Source organism: Ranitomeya variabilis, chromosome 4, assembly GCF_051348905.1.
Source record: "Ranitomeya variabilis isolate aRanVar5 chromosome 4, aRanVar5.hap1, whole genome shotgun sequence".
NCBI classification, from domain to species: Eukaryota; Metazoa; Chordata; class Amphibia; order Anura; family Dendrobatidae; genus Ranitomeya; species Ranitomeya variabilis.
Window position 1 is genome coordinate 693893649 of NC_135235.1, and position 15004 is coordinate 693908652.

Consider the following 15004-nt stretch of genomic DNA (forward strand, 5'->3'; position numbering starts at 1 on the left):
AATATATACCTGACAGGAGCCCGTACAGTCTGTATCTACAATAATATATACCTGACAGGAGCCCGTACAGTCTGTATCTACAATAATATATACCTGACAGGAGTCCGTACAGTCTGTATCTACAATAATATATACCTGACAGGAGCCTGTACCGTCTATATCTACAATAATATATATCTGACAGGAGCCCGTACAGTCTGTATCTACAATAATATATACCTGACAGGAGCCCATACAGTCTGTATCTACAATAATATATACCTGACAGGAGCCCGTACAGTCTGTATCTACAATAATATATACCTGACAGGAGCCCGTACAGTCTGTATCTACAATAATATATACCTGACAGGAGCCCGTACAGTCTGTATCTACAATAATATATACCTGACAGGAGTCTGTTCCATCTGTATCTACAATAATATATACCTGACAGGAGCCCGTACAGTCTGTATCTACAATAATATATACCTGACAGGAGCCCGTACAGTCTGTATCTACAATAATATATACCTGACAGGAGCCCATACAGTCTGTATCTACAATAATATATACCTGACAGGAGTCCGTACAGTCTGTATCTACAATAATATATACCTGACAGGAGCCCGTACAGTCTATATCTACAATAATATATACCTGACAGGAGCCCGTACAGTCTATATCTACAATAATATATACCAGGAAGGAGCCCATACACTCTAGCATCTTCAGTAGTGAGCTGGCTAGAGTGTATGGGCTGCAGTCAGGACCTGGAAGGAGCCCATACACTCTAGGCTCAACCGTATGGGCTCCTTCCAGGTGTGACGTCATTTCCGGGGGTCTAGGCTCAAGGTAGAGGCTAAATCCAAGTCGGCTAAAGGACCTCTGCCCATGTGACCGGAAGGGGCGGTGCCTCTTACTCCATAGAACAGACAGAGCAGACACGAGGAAGCTGTGGATGTCATGGCGGGATTTCGTGCAGGATTTGGTTTTGGAGTGTTTTGTGCAGGATTTGCCTCTTCCTCCATAGAGCAGAGCAGACAGGAGGAGGCTGTGGATGTCATGGCTGGATTTCGAGGATTTTTGTGCAAGATTTGGGGTATTATGGGGGTCATTCTCCAAAGTCATAGATCAGGTAAGTGGGAGTCTGCCTGGGGAGAATGGGGTGGTGTTGCTTGCATGGGGCTGCCTGGGGAGAATGGGATGTTGCTTGCATGGGGCTGCCTGGGGAGAATGGGGTGGTGATGCTTGCATGGGGCTGCCTGGGGAGAATGGGGTGATGTTGCTTGCACGGGGCTGCCTGGGGAGAATGGGGTGTTGCTTGCACGGGGCAGCTGGGGAGAATGGGGTGGTGATGCTTGCATGGGGCAGCTGGGGAGAATGGGGGGGTGATGCTTGCATGGGGCAGCTGGGGAGAATGGGGGGGTGTTGCTTGCATGGGGCTGCCTGGGGAGAATGGGGTGATGTTGCTTGCATGGGGCTGCCTGGGGAGAATGGGGTGGTGTTGCTTGCATGGGGCTGCTTGGGGAGAATGGGGTGATGTTGCTTGCATGGGGCTGCCTGGGGAGAATGGGGGGGGGGTGTTGCTTGCATGGGGCTGCCTGGGGAGAATGGGGTGATGTTGCTTGCATGGGGCTGCCTGGGGAGAATGGGGTGGTGTTGCTTGCATGGGGCTGCCTGGGGAGAATGGGGTGGTGTTGCTTGCATGGGGCTGCTTGGGGAGAATGGGGGGGTGTTGCTTGCATGGGGCTGCTTGGGGAGAATGGGGGGGTGTTGCTTGCATGGGGCTGCCTGGGGAGAATGGGGGGGTGTTGCTTGCATGGGGCTGCCTGGGGAGAATGGGGGGGTGTTGCTTGCATGGGGCTGCCTGGGGAGAATGGGGGGGTGTTGCTTGCATGGGGCTGCCTGGGGAGAATGGGGGGGTGTTGCTTGCATGGGGCTGCCTGGGGAGAATGAGGTGGTGTTGCTTGCATGGGGCTGCCTGGGGAGAATGGGGTGATGTTGCTTGCATGGGGCTGCTTGGGGAGAATGGGGTGATGCTTGCATGGGGCTGCCTGGGGAGAATGGGGTGATGTTGCTTGCATGGGGCTGCCTGGAGAGAATGGGGTGATGTTGCTTGCATGGGGCTGCCTGGGGAGAATGGGGTGGTGATGCTTGCATGGGGCTGCTGGGGAGAATGGGGGGGTGTTGCTTGCATGGGGCTGCCTGGGGAGAATGGAGTGATGTTGCTTGCATGGGGCTGCCTGGGGAGAATGGGGGGGTGGTGCTTGCATGGGGCTGCCTGGGGAGAATGGGGTGGTGTTGCTTGCATGGGGCTGCCTGGGGAGAATGGGGCTGATGTTACTCGCATGGGTCTGTGTGGTGTGCAGGTCAGTGTGTGTGATGTCACTTGCGGTGGGGGGGTGCAGGAAAGTATAGTGCTACGTGTGTGGGGGCGAACAGGGGAGGGGATGAATGATGATGGAGATCTGAGGGATTGATATTACTTAGCATGAGAATCTCTGCCTGGTGGTGAGGGGTCGGTGATGGTTTTTTTTTCTTTTTTTTTTTTTTTTTTACATAAAATGTGTTCTCATTAATATTATTGGGGACACATGCTGTCAGGTTGATGACTGAGCTATGACCTCTGGGATCGAAGCAGCTTTACAACAATGTCTCCAGATCCCTGACTTTATTCTCCCCTCGCACTCTGTGCTGGTCAGTATTAGCCCGGTGGCCACTGGTGTCAGCCACTACTTGTATCCAGTTTTCTGCATGATTTTTTTTCTGTTTTATTCTAGGTACTGTGACTTTTCCCCATCCTGTGCCCCCCAGAGCAGTGACCTCCCTGCAGATGTCATTTCATCACTGGACTTCTTTTCACCAAGTGGAATGGCGGTGCCCCCACAATCCATGTGAGGACCCAAAGGGATGACACTGTGGGCGTCTGATAATGTCAGATAGATGAGTATAATTACTAAATTGTCTCCCCTCGCTCTCCCTCCCCCGCTCTTCCCCTCTCCGTCTCCCCCTCTCCGGCTCCGTCTCCCCCGCGCCGGCTCCGTCTCCCCCGCGCCGGCTCCGTCTCCCCCGCGCCGGCTCCGTCTCCCCCGCGCCGGCTCCGTCTCCCCCGCGCCGGCTCCGTCTCCCCCGCGCCGGCTCCGTCTCCCCCGCGCCGGCTCCGTCTCCCCCGCGCCGGCTCCGTCTCCCCCGCGCCGGCTCCGTCTCCCCCGCGCCGGCTCCGTCTCCCCCGCGCCGGCTCCGTCTCCCCCAAAGGTCAGAGGGGCCTGCACACTGCAGTACTTTGTGCTGGAGCCGCAGCGTGAAGACACGAAGAGGACCAAAACAAAAGTCAAGGGTGCTCACTATACTTAGGCAGGGGTGCTCTGGAGAAAAAGAGTCCAATATACAGGTCCTTCTGAAAAAATTAGCATATAGTGTTAAATTTCATTATTTACCATAATGTAATGATTACAATTAAACTTTCATATATTATAGATTCATTATCCACCAACTGAAATTTGTCAGGTCTTTTATTGTTTTAATACTGATGATTTTGGCCTACAACTCCTGATAACCCAAAAAACCTGTCTCAATAAATTAGCATATCAAGAAAAGGTTCTCTAAACGACCTATTACCCTAATCTTCTGAATCAACTAATTAACTCTAAACACATGCAAAAGATACCTGACGCTTTTAAAAACTCCCTGCCTGGTTCATTACTCAAAACCCCCATCATGGGGTAAGACTAGCGACCTGACAGATGTCAAGAAGGCCATCATTGACACCCTCAAGCAAGAGGGTAAGACCCAGAAAGAAATTTCTCAACAAATAGGCTGTTCCCAGAGTGCTGTATCAAGGCACCTCAATGGTAAGTCTGTTGGAAGGAAACAATGTGGCAGAAAATGCTGTACAACGAGAAGAAGTGACCGGACCCTGAGGAAGATTGTGGAGAAGGACCGATTCCAGACCTTGGGGAACCTGAGGAAGCAGTGGACTGAGTCTGGTGTGGAAACATCCAGAGCCACCGTGCACAGGCGTGTGCAGGAAATGGGCTACAGGTGCCGCATTCCCCAGGTAAAGCCACTTTTGAACCATAAACAGCGGCAGAAGCGCCTGACCTGGGCTACAGAGAAGCAGCACTGGACTGTTGCTAAGTGGTCCCAAGTGCCAGAGTCTGGAGGAAGACTGGGGAGAAGGAAATGCCAAAATGCCTGAAGTCCAGTGTCAAGTACCCACAGTCAGTGATGGTGTGGGGTGCCATGTCAGCTGCTGGTGTTGGTCCACTGTGTTTCATCAAGGGCAGGGTCAATGCAGCTAGCTATCAGGAGATTTTGGAGCACTTCATGCTTCCATCGGCTGAAATGCTTTATGGAGATGAAGATTTCATTTTTCAGCACGACCTGGCACCTGCTCACAGTGCCAAAACCACTGGTAAATGGTTTACTGACCATGGTATTACTGTGCTCAATTGGCCTGCCAACTCTCCTGACCTGAACCCCATAGAGAATCTGTGGGATATTGTGAAGAGAAAGTTGAGAGACGCAAGACCCAACACTCTGGATGAGCTTAAGGCCGCTATTGAAGCATCCTGGGCCTCCATAACATCTCAGCAGTGTCACAGGCTGATTGCCTCCATGCCACGCCGCATTGAAGCAGTCATTTCTGCCAAAGGATTCCCGACCAAGTATTGAGTGCATAACTGAACATTATCATTTGATGGTTTTTTTGTTTGTTATTAAAAAACACTTTTATTTGATTGGACGGGTGAAATATGCTAATTTATTGAGACAGGTTTTTTGGGTTATCAGGAGTTGTATGCCAAAATCATCAGTATTAAAACAATAAAAGACCTGACAAATTTCAGTTGGTGGATAATGAATCTATAATATATGAAAGTTTAATTGTAATCATTACATTATGGTAAATAATGAAATTTAACACTATATGCTAATTTTTTGAGAAGGACCTGTATTATAGATAACTCCGGCACACCATAAATCTTCAGCAGTAAATGTATATTTATTATCTCAATTCAGTAGACAGCGGGATGCCATACAGAAAAGAAAAACGATCACAATTGTGGGTATCCCCAACGTTTCGGCATCAAATAGCCTTTCTCAAGGGGTATCAGTTTATTTGTGATGCGACCAACAAGGTGAAAGGCTCCCGCTTAATCTTTTCAGCGTCCGGAACAAGGCTCCAAGTAAGGACATAATGACAAGGACAAAACCTGACCGCAGCATTTTGTCCTTACTTGGAGCCTTGTTCCGGACGCTGAAAAGATTAAGCGGGTGCCTTTCACCTTGTTGGTCGCATCACAAATAAACTGATACCCCTTGAGAAAGGCTATTTGATGCCGAAACGTTGGGGATACCCACAATTGTGATCGTTTTTCTTTTCTGTATGGCATCCCGCTGTCTACTGACTTGAGACACGAAGAGGACGTCATCTGATGAAGATAGGAGGCTCCGGACTGCGATGCCCATCGGACAGGACTGGGACTGTCCCTGGGTGAGTATAATATAACCTCTTTCTCATTTTTTAGGATACATCGGGGGCTTATCTACAGCATTACAGAATGCATTACAGAATGCTGTAGATAAGCCCCTGATGCTGGTGGGCTTAGCTCGCCCTCGATTTTGGGGGTGACAGGTTGCCTTTAAGCACCACAATACAATTTTTGCAGCTAAAGCACAGTGGACTTTGGTAAAAAAATGTGTTTTTCTTTTGTTATTAATCTGTCTTTAATGTTTAATTCATTGTTTTGATTTCTAAAACTCTTTATTATTGATTTGTATGTATGCATACTTATATATTTCTCTTTTTTATTTCTAACTATTCGTCTTGTAATAAACTTGTTTGACAGCTATGAGTTGAAATTTCATTTCCTTGCGGATTTACGTTCTATGGGATAATGGGGAAGAGACAAAAGGTCGGGGGTGCAGTAGCTCTGGTGGTGGTGAGGCGGCAGAATGGTTATTGCAGGCTGTAGGCTTTCCTGAAGAGATGAGTTTTCAGGTTCCATCTGAGGGATCCAAAGGTGGCGGATAATCGGACGTGTTGAGGCGTGGAATTCGAGAGGATGAAGGATATTGGGGAGAAATCTTGGAGGCGGTTGTGTGAGGAATAAGTGTGGAGGAGAGTAGGAGGTCTTGGGAGGATCGGAGATTACGTGAGGGAAGATAGTGGGAGATTAGTTCAGAGATATAGGGAGGGGACAGGTTGTGGATGGCTTTGTAGATCAGTGTTAGTAGTTTGAACTGGATTCGTTGTGGAATTGGGAGCCAGTGGAGGGATTTGCAGAGGGGAGAAACGGGAGTAGCGAGGAGAGAGGTGGATTAGCTGGGCAGCAGAGTTGAGGACAGACTGGAGTGGTGCAAGAGAGTTAGCGGGGAGGCCACAGAGGAGGATGTTGCAGTAGTCGAGGTGAGAGATGATGAGGGCATGCACAAGCATTTTAGTAGATTAAGGGCTGAGGAAGGGACGGATTATGGCAATATTTTTGAGTTGGAGCCGACAGGAGGTGGCAAGAGTTTGGACGTGCGGTTTGATGGACAGGGCAGAGTCGAGAGTTACCGCGAGGCAGCGTATTTCAGGTGTGGGAGAGAGCGTGATGCCGCTTACCATAATAGATAGATCAGGTAGGGGGGATACGCGAGATGGAGGAAAGATGATGAGTTCGGTATTGTCTACATTGAGTTTTAGGAAGCGAGAGGTGAAGAAGGAGGATATGGCTGCTAGACACTTCGGGATTCTGGACAGAGAGGTGACATCTGGGCCAGAGAGGTAGATCTGAGTGTCATCAGCATACAGGTGATACTGGAAGCCATGGGACTTTATGAGTTATCCTAGGCCAAGGGTATAGATGGAAAAAAGTAGGGGCCCCAGGCCAGAGCCTTGAGGGACTCCAACAGAGAGAGGGCGGAATGAGCCAATACAGTCTGCTGTGCCTGCGCAACGACCGCAGAGTTGCCCAGATCTTCCTTACTGATTACTGGGTGGCCACCCTGCTGGATCCCTGCTGCAAAGACAAAGTACCATTATTTGTTCCGTCACTGGAGCGGGATGGCAAAATGTGTGAATACAAGCACATGCTGGTAGAGGCACTACTGACGGCGTTCCCACCTGACAGAAGAAACACAACGCAGAGGAGGAGGAAGTCGCCAACGCAGCTGTGGCACCACCTCAGAAGGGAGGGTTAACATGGCTAAAATGTGAAAAAAATTCATCAGCATGACACAGCATCCAGCACCACCATCTGATACGGTCTACACAACCAGGTGCCAGTGTTATAACAACATGGTGGAAGAGTACATGTCTATGTCCACACGTCTGCATGTACTAAGTTGGGTCTGCCCATTTAACTTCTTGGTTTCCAAACTGGACACATGGCCTAGGCTTGGAAGTGCCGGCATGCCCCGTGGCAAGTGTAATGTTGGAACATGTGTTTATCACAGCAGGGGATATCACACATAGGCGCATCCACCTGTCCAAAGCCAACGTGGTCACTCTCGCATTCATTAAAAGAAACCAGGAGTGGAGTCCACAGGACTTGTCTTTGCCTTTGGCAAACCAGACAAATGTACCATCTGCACCCAGACATTGTTATATTTTATTTGCCATTTGTTTTATTTTGGGGCCTTACCAAAAAGGAAGAGAAATAAAATCCACCAAAATAATGTTGGATACCATCAGGCCTGCCTCTTCCACCTACACTGCAATGTCCACCTACACCTCCTCCTCCACTAGGACATCCGACTACTGTATCTACATTGTTGTTTTTTTATTTTATTTTATACTATGTTCTTTTAAATGCTGTCCCTAAAAAAAAAAAAAAAAAAAAATCCTCCAAAAAACTGTTGGATACCTCATCCCCTGCCTCTTCCACCTTCATCGCCACATTCGCCTCAAGCTCATCCACCTACTACACCTCCTCCTACATTTGGACCTATGCCTCTTTTTTCAAGATTATTATTACTTTTTATTCTCTGTTATTTTAAGTGATCTTACTATCCACATTTGTTTTCAGGGCTATTGTCCTGCTTACCCCCTTTTTGTTCTATTTTTCACCTTTACCGCTTACTACCCCCATTTTACCACGCGAAAGTACGAGACCACATTGGCTGTGAGCTGGTCTCATTATGCTGGGAAGGGCCCAATAAAGATTTAACTTTTCAGCTTATTAATCTGTGAACAGCTGTCTGCTTTTTCTTTGCTGGTTATTAAAAAATGGGTGGACTCATCCAAAAAATTAATTGGGGCCCCCTCTATTTTTAATAACCAGCTACGGCAAAACAGACAGCTAAGGGCTGATATTAAAAAGCTGTGAAGGTCCATGGACATTGGCCCCTACCAACACTAATAAGCCGCACGAGAAATGGAGCATCTATTAGGGTATATTTCCACTGTCAGGATGGCCGGCGGTATCGCCGCAGCGACGAAGCCACTCGGCGCTAAGCCCCGCCCCCTTTCTGCGACGCGATCATGCCGGATGTGTTAACTCTTCACATCCGGGATGATCGCTCGCTCCCATAGGGCCCTGTGATATGCCTTGCGGGGACGCTGCGTCCCTGCAAGGTGTACGGACATGCTGCGATCTGAAAAGACGCGCAGCATGTCCGGAGTCGCAGGGCCGCCGCGTGCGGGTTTCCACGCATAGTGGAGACGGGATTTCATAAAATCCCCTCCACTATGCTGGAACATCTGGACGCTGCTTGTTTGACGCTGCAGCTCTGCGCAGTGTCAAACAAGCAGCGTTTCCTGACCGTGGAAACATACACTAAGAAGCGCTAATTCTTGAGCATCGACTCAGCTCTTCCTGATTGCATGTGTGCAGTGGCAACTGGGGTAATATATACAGCTCTGGCCAAAATTAAGAAACCACCACATCAAAACCCTGCCATGGGCAGCCCATTCTCCAGACCTGAACCCCACTGGAAACCTCTGGAATGTAATCAAGAGGATGATGGATAGTCACAAGCCATCAAACAAAGAACTGCTTACATTTTTGCGCCAGAAGCAGTGTGAAACACTGCTGGAAAGCATGCCAAGATGCATGAAAGCTGTGATTAAAAATTATGGTTAGTACACAAAATATTAATTTCTGAATAGTGATGGGGTCGAGCAAATTGGAATACTCGGGTACTCAGCCAGAACAGCGAACCCAATATAAGTCTATGGGAGACCCAAGTACTTTTACTACGATCTCCCCCGGGGGTCCTTTTAAGGTCTAAAAATGATGGAAACACTGCTCAAAAGACACAGGAACATCATGGGGATCGCCCCTGAAAAAATTCCTGACTCCTAGTTCACAGCCTTAATAATTTTTTTCCGAGATTCATGCCATTTTTCCTGGTGCCACAAAAAAACACATTAAAACGAAACCAAAATGGGTTTTGCTGGCCTGTAAGGCCAAATATTTAACCCCAGGCCGAAAATTTCCTCTCCCTCTTAGGCTTAGTTCAGACGCAGCGTTTTTGAAGCGTTTTTCAACTTTAACATTGCTTTCAACCACTACAAATGCATTCACTGGGAAATGTCATTGTAACATTTAACTGGCCATGTGGTGTGTGACACATAAGCAGACCCATCTTGTTTCATTTATAAAGGAGGGACTCTTAAAGTCACAGAGCCTATTTTTACTGGTGCATCAGGCGGCATTAATCTTCTTAAAGGGCCAATATGAAACAGTGGGTCTCCTAAGCTGTTGTAGCCTATGCTGTGAGTGGATGGGCTGCCAAGAATTACGACGCACCACAGTACCCCTGTCATAAGATGTCCAGGGGGGACTCCTGAAAAAGTGTTGCATTGAATTCAAGGCCTGCCCTGCTACCAATTCATATGCACCCCAATAAGCCTTTGAACCCACATACTGGATGGGCCCCTGAAAATCCACTTCACAATATGCATTTTGTACTCCGTACTCCTTTGTTTTACACATTGGCGGCAAGGCCAGCCCTGCTGCATAGTCATATGCACCCCATTAGGCCTTGGAACACACATACTGGATGTGCCCATGAAAATCCACTCGTATTTTTTATGGTATGATGGTTCCCTCTTTGCAGAATTATTTACAGGAAATTTGGCAATTGTGTTTGCCATGTTTTTAACACTAAGGTTCAGATACGGCTTTAAAAAAGTCTAATCCTAGCAATACAAAGCAATTTCATTGCAAACTACAAAATTCAAGGAATATTAAGATTGAATAGTTTGAGTGCGTACATTTTTGTATATGTTACCAATAACATACAAAAGTTAATGATTACATATAAGGATTACATAGATATACTGATTACGTGTATATATGAAGATTAACTTCATACAGTCTACTTAGATCATCACCAAGAGGCTTTTAAATATCATCCGTCTGGAATATCCGAGAAGCAACACCAAGACAGAGAACCCCTTTGAGATTACCTACACTGCATGGGCGTCCCCAATTATGCAGGTATCAGCACACTGTACATGTACAGGTACCCCAGTTTTGGTATCTGTCTTAGTCATGTTTCTCTGGTATTATATAGTGATTTACACTATGTAGTAACTCTAGTTTCACCCAGACCTTCAAGTGGCCAGCTTTCACGGGTGTATTAAACTGAGATATCATGGAGTCATCAGACAAGTGGCCATAAACCACTAGAAAATAAAAACCACAAGGATTTAGATCAAACCACCACAGGCAGAGTTTCAGTAAACCTTAATGTTTTACAACGACAAACAGCAAACATATAGAGGCTTCAAACTGTTTCTGAAGTGAGAAAACAAACATTTATCAACATGGTGCATTATGAGCATTATGAGCATTGTCTGTCACATTTGTAAATGTTTTACAAGACATGCAGCTATGTGATTGTCTGAATGCATTCGGTGTACAGTATTTCAATCTTGTTTACAAATCGCCATTTGTACATTTGAGGCAGCCAAAGTTATCGCTCTCAAGGAGAGAAACTAATATACTGGACAAAGAAATATTTGTAATAAACTACTGAGCCAAACTAACATCATTGCATTATCAAATTTATATGAAGTGTATTGTGTCCAATTTGCGCAACCAGGCAACACAAAAAGGAGCTTTTCCAGTCAGCTCTTTAAGGTACACAAATGTGAAGTGTTTGCTATCAAGGATGTGGTTTCACCAATGGGGGGTACCTTTTTTAAAAATATACTATTGCCATCACAGCCACCCATACCCAAACTTCACGGGCCTATAACAATACAAAGCATGTTCACCCAGGTCATGTTGTCGGAGATAAGGAAGAGACATTGCAGGAGACAGTTAAGAATTAGGGCCAATGTAGTGGTGTGGGTCTCTGAGACTTGTAATGCAGTGCATGATCTGCCAAACAATTCCCCAAAGGGGGTACTGTCAAGGTGAAAAGATATATCTTCATACACTTTTTGTACTGTTGTATTCTTATACTGTGAAACAATAAGTTTTTCCCATCTGCTAGCTAATGTAGATGTAATTGTATTTAAAATGGCTGCCAGTATTCACCTTTGCCCTACTTTTTGTCTCTGAGGAAAGAAGTATCATTTCTTCTTAAATTGAAACTTGAGGAATGTGAAGAAAGGAGGATTCGCCAGGAGACATCAGGACAAATCAGAAAGACTGAATACTAGACATATACTGCTTAAACCCCGCCCAATGCATTCCTTCTCCTAACACACAATATAGTACTGTGTATCCGGAAATAAACGCAGTTGCTGTGATCGTGGCCGATACTGGTAGACGCACGAGCATCAACTGAGATTGAACCAGCTATTTGTCTGACTCATTCTTACCCGGTACCAAATGCTCTGCTCATACTTTAATTTGGGATGACTGGTGAATGAGGGTTATTGTCGTGACGACCCCGACAGTACCTTTTTTAAAAGTACACTAGTGCCATCGCATGCCCCTAGCCCAAATATTAACGGCCTATAACAGTACTGAGCATGTTTACCCTGGTGATCTAGTGGCAGGAACATTTTAGATTGCAGGAGAGCAAGTTAAGAAGTCAGCCCAATGGAATGTCATGTCCAATTCCACAATGTGGGATCTTTTTAAAAAAACTAAGAGTGCCATCACAGCCCCCTTGGCAGGGCCGGACTGGCCATCGGGCAGTTCTGGCAAATGCCAGAAGGGTCGGTGGCAGTAGTGGGCCGCTCGAGTGTGCCGCTGTCGGCACACTCCCACCGTTGTCGGCACACTCCCCCCGTTGTCAGCACACTCCCGGCCCCGCATTCAACTATACCGGCGTCATAGATACCGGTACAGTTGAATGCAATGATGGAGGAGAGAGCGTCTGCTGACGCTCCCTCTCCCATCATTCCCCGCTCTGCCTGCCGCTGACACTGTGGGTGCGCGATGACGTCATATCATCGCGCACCTGCTGTGTGACCGGGCGGGCAGACTGCAGCTGCTGAGACCGGAGCCAGGAGCAGCAGCGCGGGGCAAGAGGAAAGGTGAGTAGACTTTGTTTTTTTATTATTACATATCAATGGGTGATAACTGGATTGTAGGGGGGGGGCTGGCTGCATTACATTCTATGGGGCAGTGCTGCATTACATGATTCTATGGGGCTGGGCTGCATTACATGATTCTATGGGGCAGTGCTGCATTACATGATTCTATGGGGCTGGGCTGCATTACATGATTCTATGGGGCAGTGCTGCATTACATGATTCTATGGGGCTGGGCTGCATTAAATTCTATGGGGCTGTGCTGCATTACATTCTATGGGGGCTGTGCTGCATTACATTCTATGGGGACTGAGCTGTAATGCTGGATACAGCTGTAATTATATGTTATATAGTTGTGTTACACTCCCCTCACTTCTTGTAACCTACAATTGTACAAAGATATTATACAGTCACCAGGCGACAAGTGGGCCTGTGTGACTTCAAATGCCAGGACTGAATTTTAGTCCCAGTCCAGCCCTGCCCCTTGGCCAAAATGCACCGTACAGAGCACGTTCACCCTGGTGATCTATTGGCAGATACAGGACAGATTGCAATCGACTGTCATGATTCCAATGGCAGGGAATCACCAAAAGGGCAAGCACAAAAATAGGACAAGCTCTAGGGTGATGGAACCTGAGCTGACCGCGATCCTGAACTTAACACAAACACTATCAGCAGCCGGGGAACGTACCTACGGGGACTCTAGACATCTCGCGCCAGCCGGAGAACTAACTTCCCCTAGAAGATGAAAAGCAGACCTCTCTTGCCTCCTAGAGAAATACCCCAAAGGGATAGCAGCCCCCCACATATAATGACGGTGAATTAAGAGGAAGGCACATACGCAGGTATGAAAACAGTTTTAGCAAAATGAGGCCCGCTAAAGCTAGATAGCAGAAGGATACAAAAGAGATCTAGGCGGTCAGCGAAAAACCCTTTCTTCAAAAAACCATCCTGAAATTACTGGGACCCATGTGCCAACTCATGGTACATGGGGAGTAATTTCAGCCCACCAGAGCAACCAGCAGCAAAGACTCATATGTATGCAAGCTGGACTAAAAACATGATAAGGCAGAACACAAAAAACAAGAAAATCAGAACTTAGCTTGTCCAGCAGATTATAGGAGCAGGTAGCAGAGGCAAACAGAGACACTCTGATTACATTGATAGCCGGCAAGGGAATGACAGGAAAGCCAGGTTAAATAGGAAACACCCAGCCTATGATGGACAGGTGGAAACCAGAGACCGCAACCCACCAAAGTCACCCAGTACCACTTGTAACCACCAGAGGGAGCCCAAAAACAGAATCCACAACAGGCGACTGAGTTAAGAAGTAGGCCCAATGTAATGTCATGCCCAATTTCCCAATGTGTTGTCCTTTTTGGACTTAAAAAAATATTGCCAGCACAGCCCCTTTGCCCAAAATTCACTGGCCTATAACAGTACAGAGCACATTCACCCTGGTGATCTACTGGCAGGTACAGGACAGTTTGCAGGAGACCGAGTTAAGAAGTAGGCCCAATGTAATGTCATGCCCAGTTTCCCAATGTGTTGTCCTTTTTTAAAAAAAATAAAAGAGTGCCATCAGAGCATCCTTGGCCAAAATGCACCGTACAGACCACGTTCACGCTGATGATATATTGGTTCTGGAGGAGGAGGATTAGGATAAGGAGGAGGATAAGAACAAACAGACCAAATCTGTAAGCGTATACCCATGTTGGGTTGTGAAGAGGTGCATAAGAATACGCCTCCCCAAAAGAGAGAATGTATTTGAGGTTATGTTTCGCTGTTTTCACTTGGTGGTGTACAGAAGTCTTTCCCAATCCAGGCCTTGTTCATTTTTATAAGAGTCAGCCTGTCAGCATTTTCAGTTGACAGGCGGATGCGCTTTTCTGTTATAATTCCACCAGCGGCACTAAAAACCCTCTCTGACAGAACGCTAGCAACAGGGCAGGCCAGGACCTCCAAGGTGTAGACAGCCAGTTCATGTCACGTGTCCAGCTTGGATACCCAATAATTCAAAGGCACATAGGAATCCCGGAGGATGTTTGCACGATCTGCAAGGTACTCCCTCACCATCTTCCCAAACATTGCACTTCTTGTGACAGCACCCCTTGCCTCTGTGCCGCTGCAGCGCCCCAGAGTCCTGGTCGTTGCAGTACTGTGGCTCCGCCACTATGGGGAGCTATGGTACGTCTGATTGCACTAAGGAGTTTCTCTGACCAGGTACACTCACACCACACTTCACACTCCGGCCACCAGGGGGGGTGGTTCTATCTAGTAGGCCACTCCTCACACTCTGGTAAAACTGGGGGTTGGACAGGAAGACAGGGAGAAGTAGCTGGGAAGAGCTAGTGAGAGGACCTGTCAGGGATGGGATCCTGGCAGACTTCTCAGAGCAGAACTAACCAGTGCACAACGGGAATACAGTAAAGAGAGATTGGGACCAGAAGGAGTCGTGCTGTTAGACTGAGGCAACATCCTTCTGAGGCGCAAACAGTCGGTGGCCGGAACGCCGAGCAAGTAAGAGACTTTAAGTACACTGCAAACCACGGCCGGACAGCTAATTACAGGTTGGCTGTCTCACTAAACACTTAAGCA

General features: G+C 47.3%; 1 protein-coding gene and 1 long non-coding RNA gene across 2 annotated transcripts in view; both read left to right on the forward strand.

The window, feature by feature from the left end:
- The window catches only part of LOC143767631 (uncharacterized), an 850082-nt gene that overhangs the window by 532971 nt on the left and 302107 nt on the right, over positions 1 to 15004 (forward strand). The gene's annotated exons all lie outside the window — the stretch shown is intronic.
- On the forward strand, positions 888 to 11724 carry LOC143769308 (uncharacterized). Its single transcript, XR_013214338.1, has 3 exons — positions 888 to 1117; positions 2763 to 2876; positions 11490 to 11724. It is a non-coding gene; the product is annotated as an uncharacterized LOC143769308 (long non-coding RNA).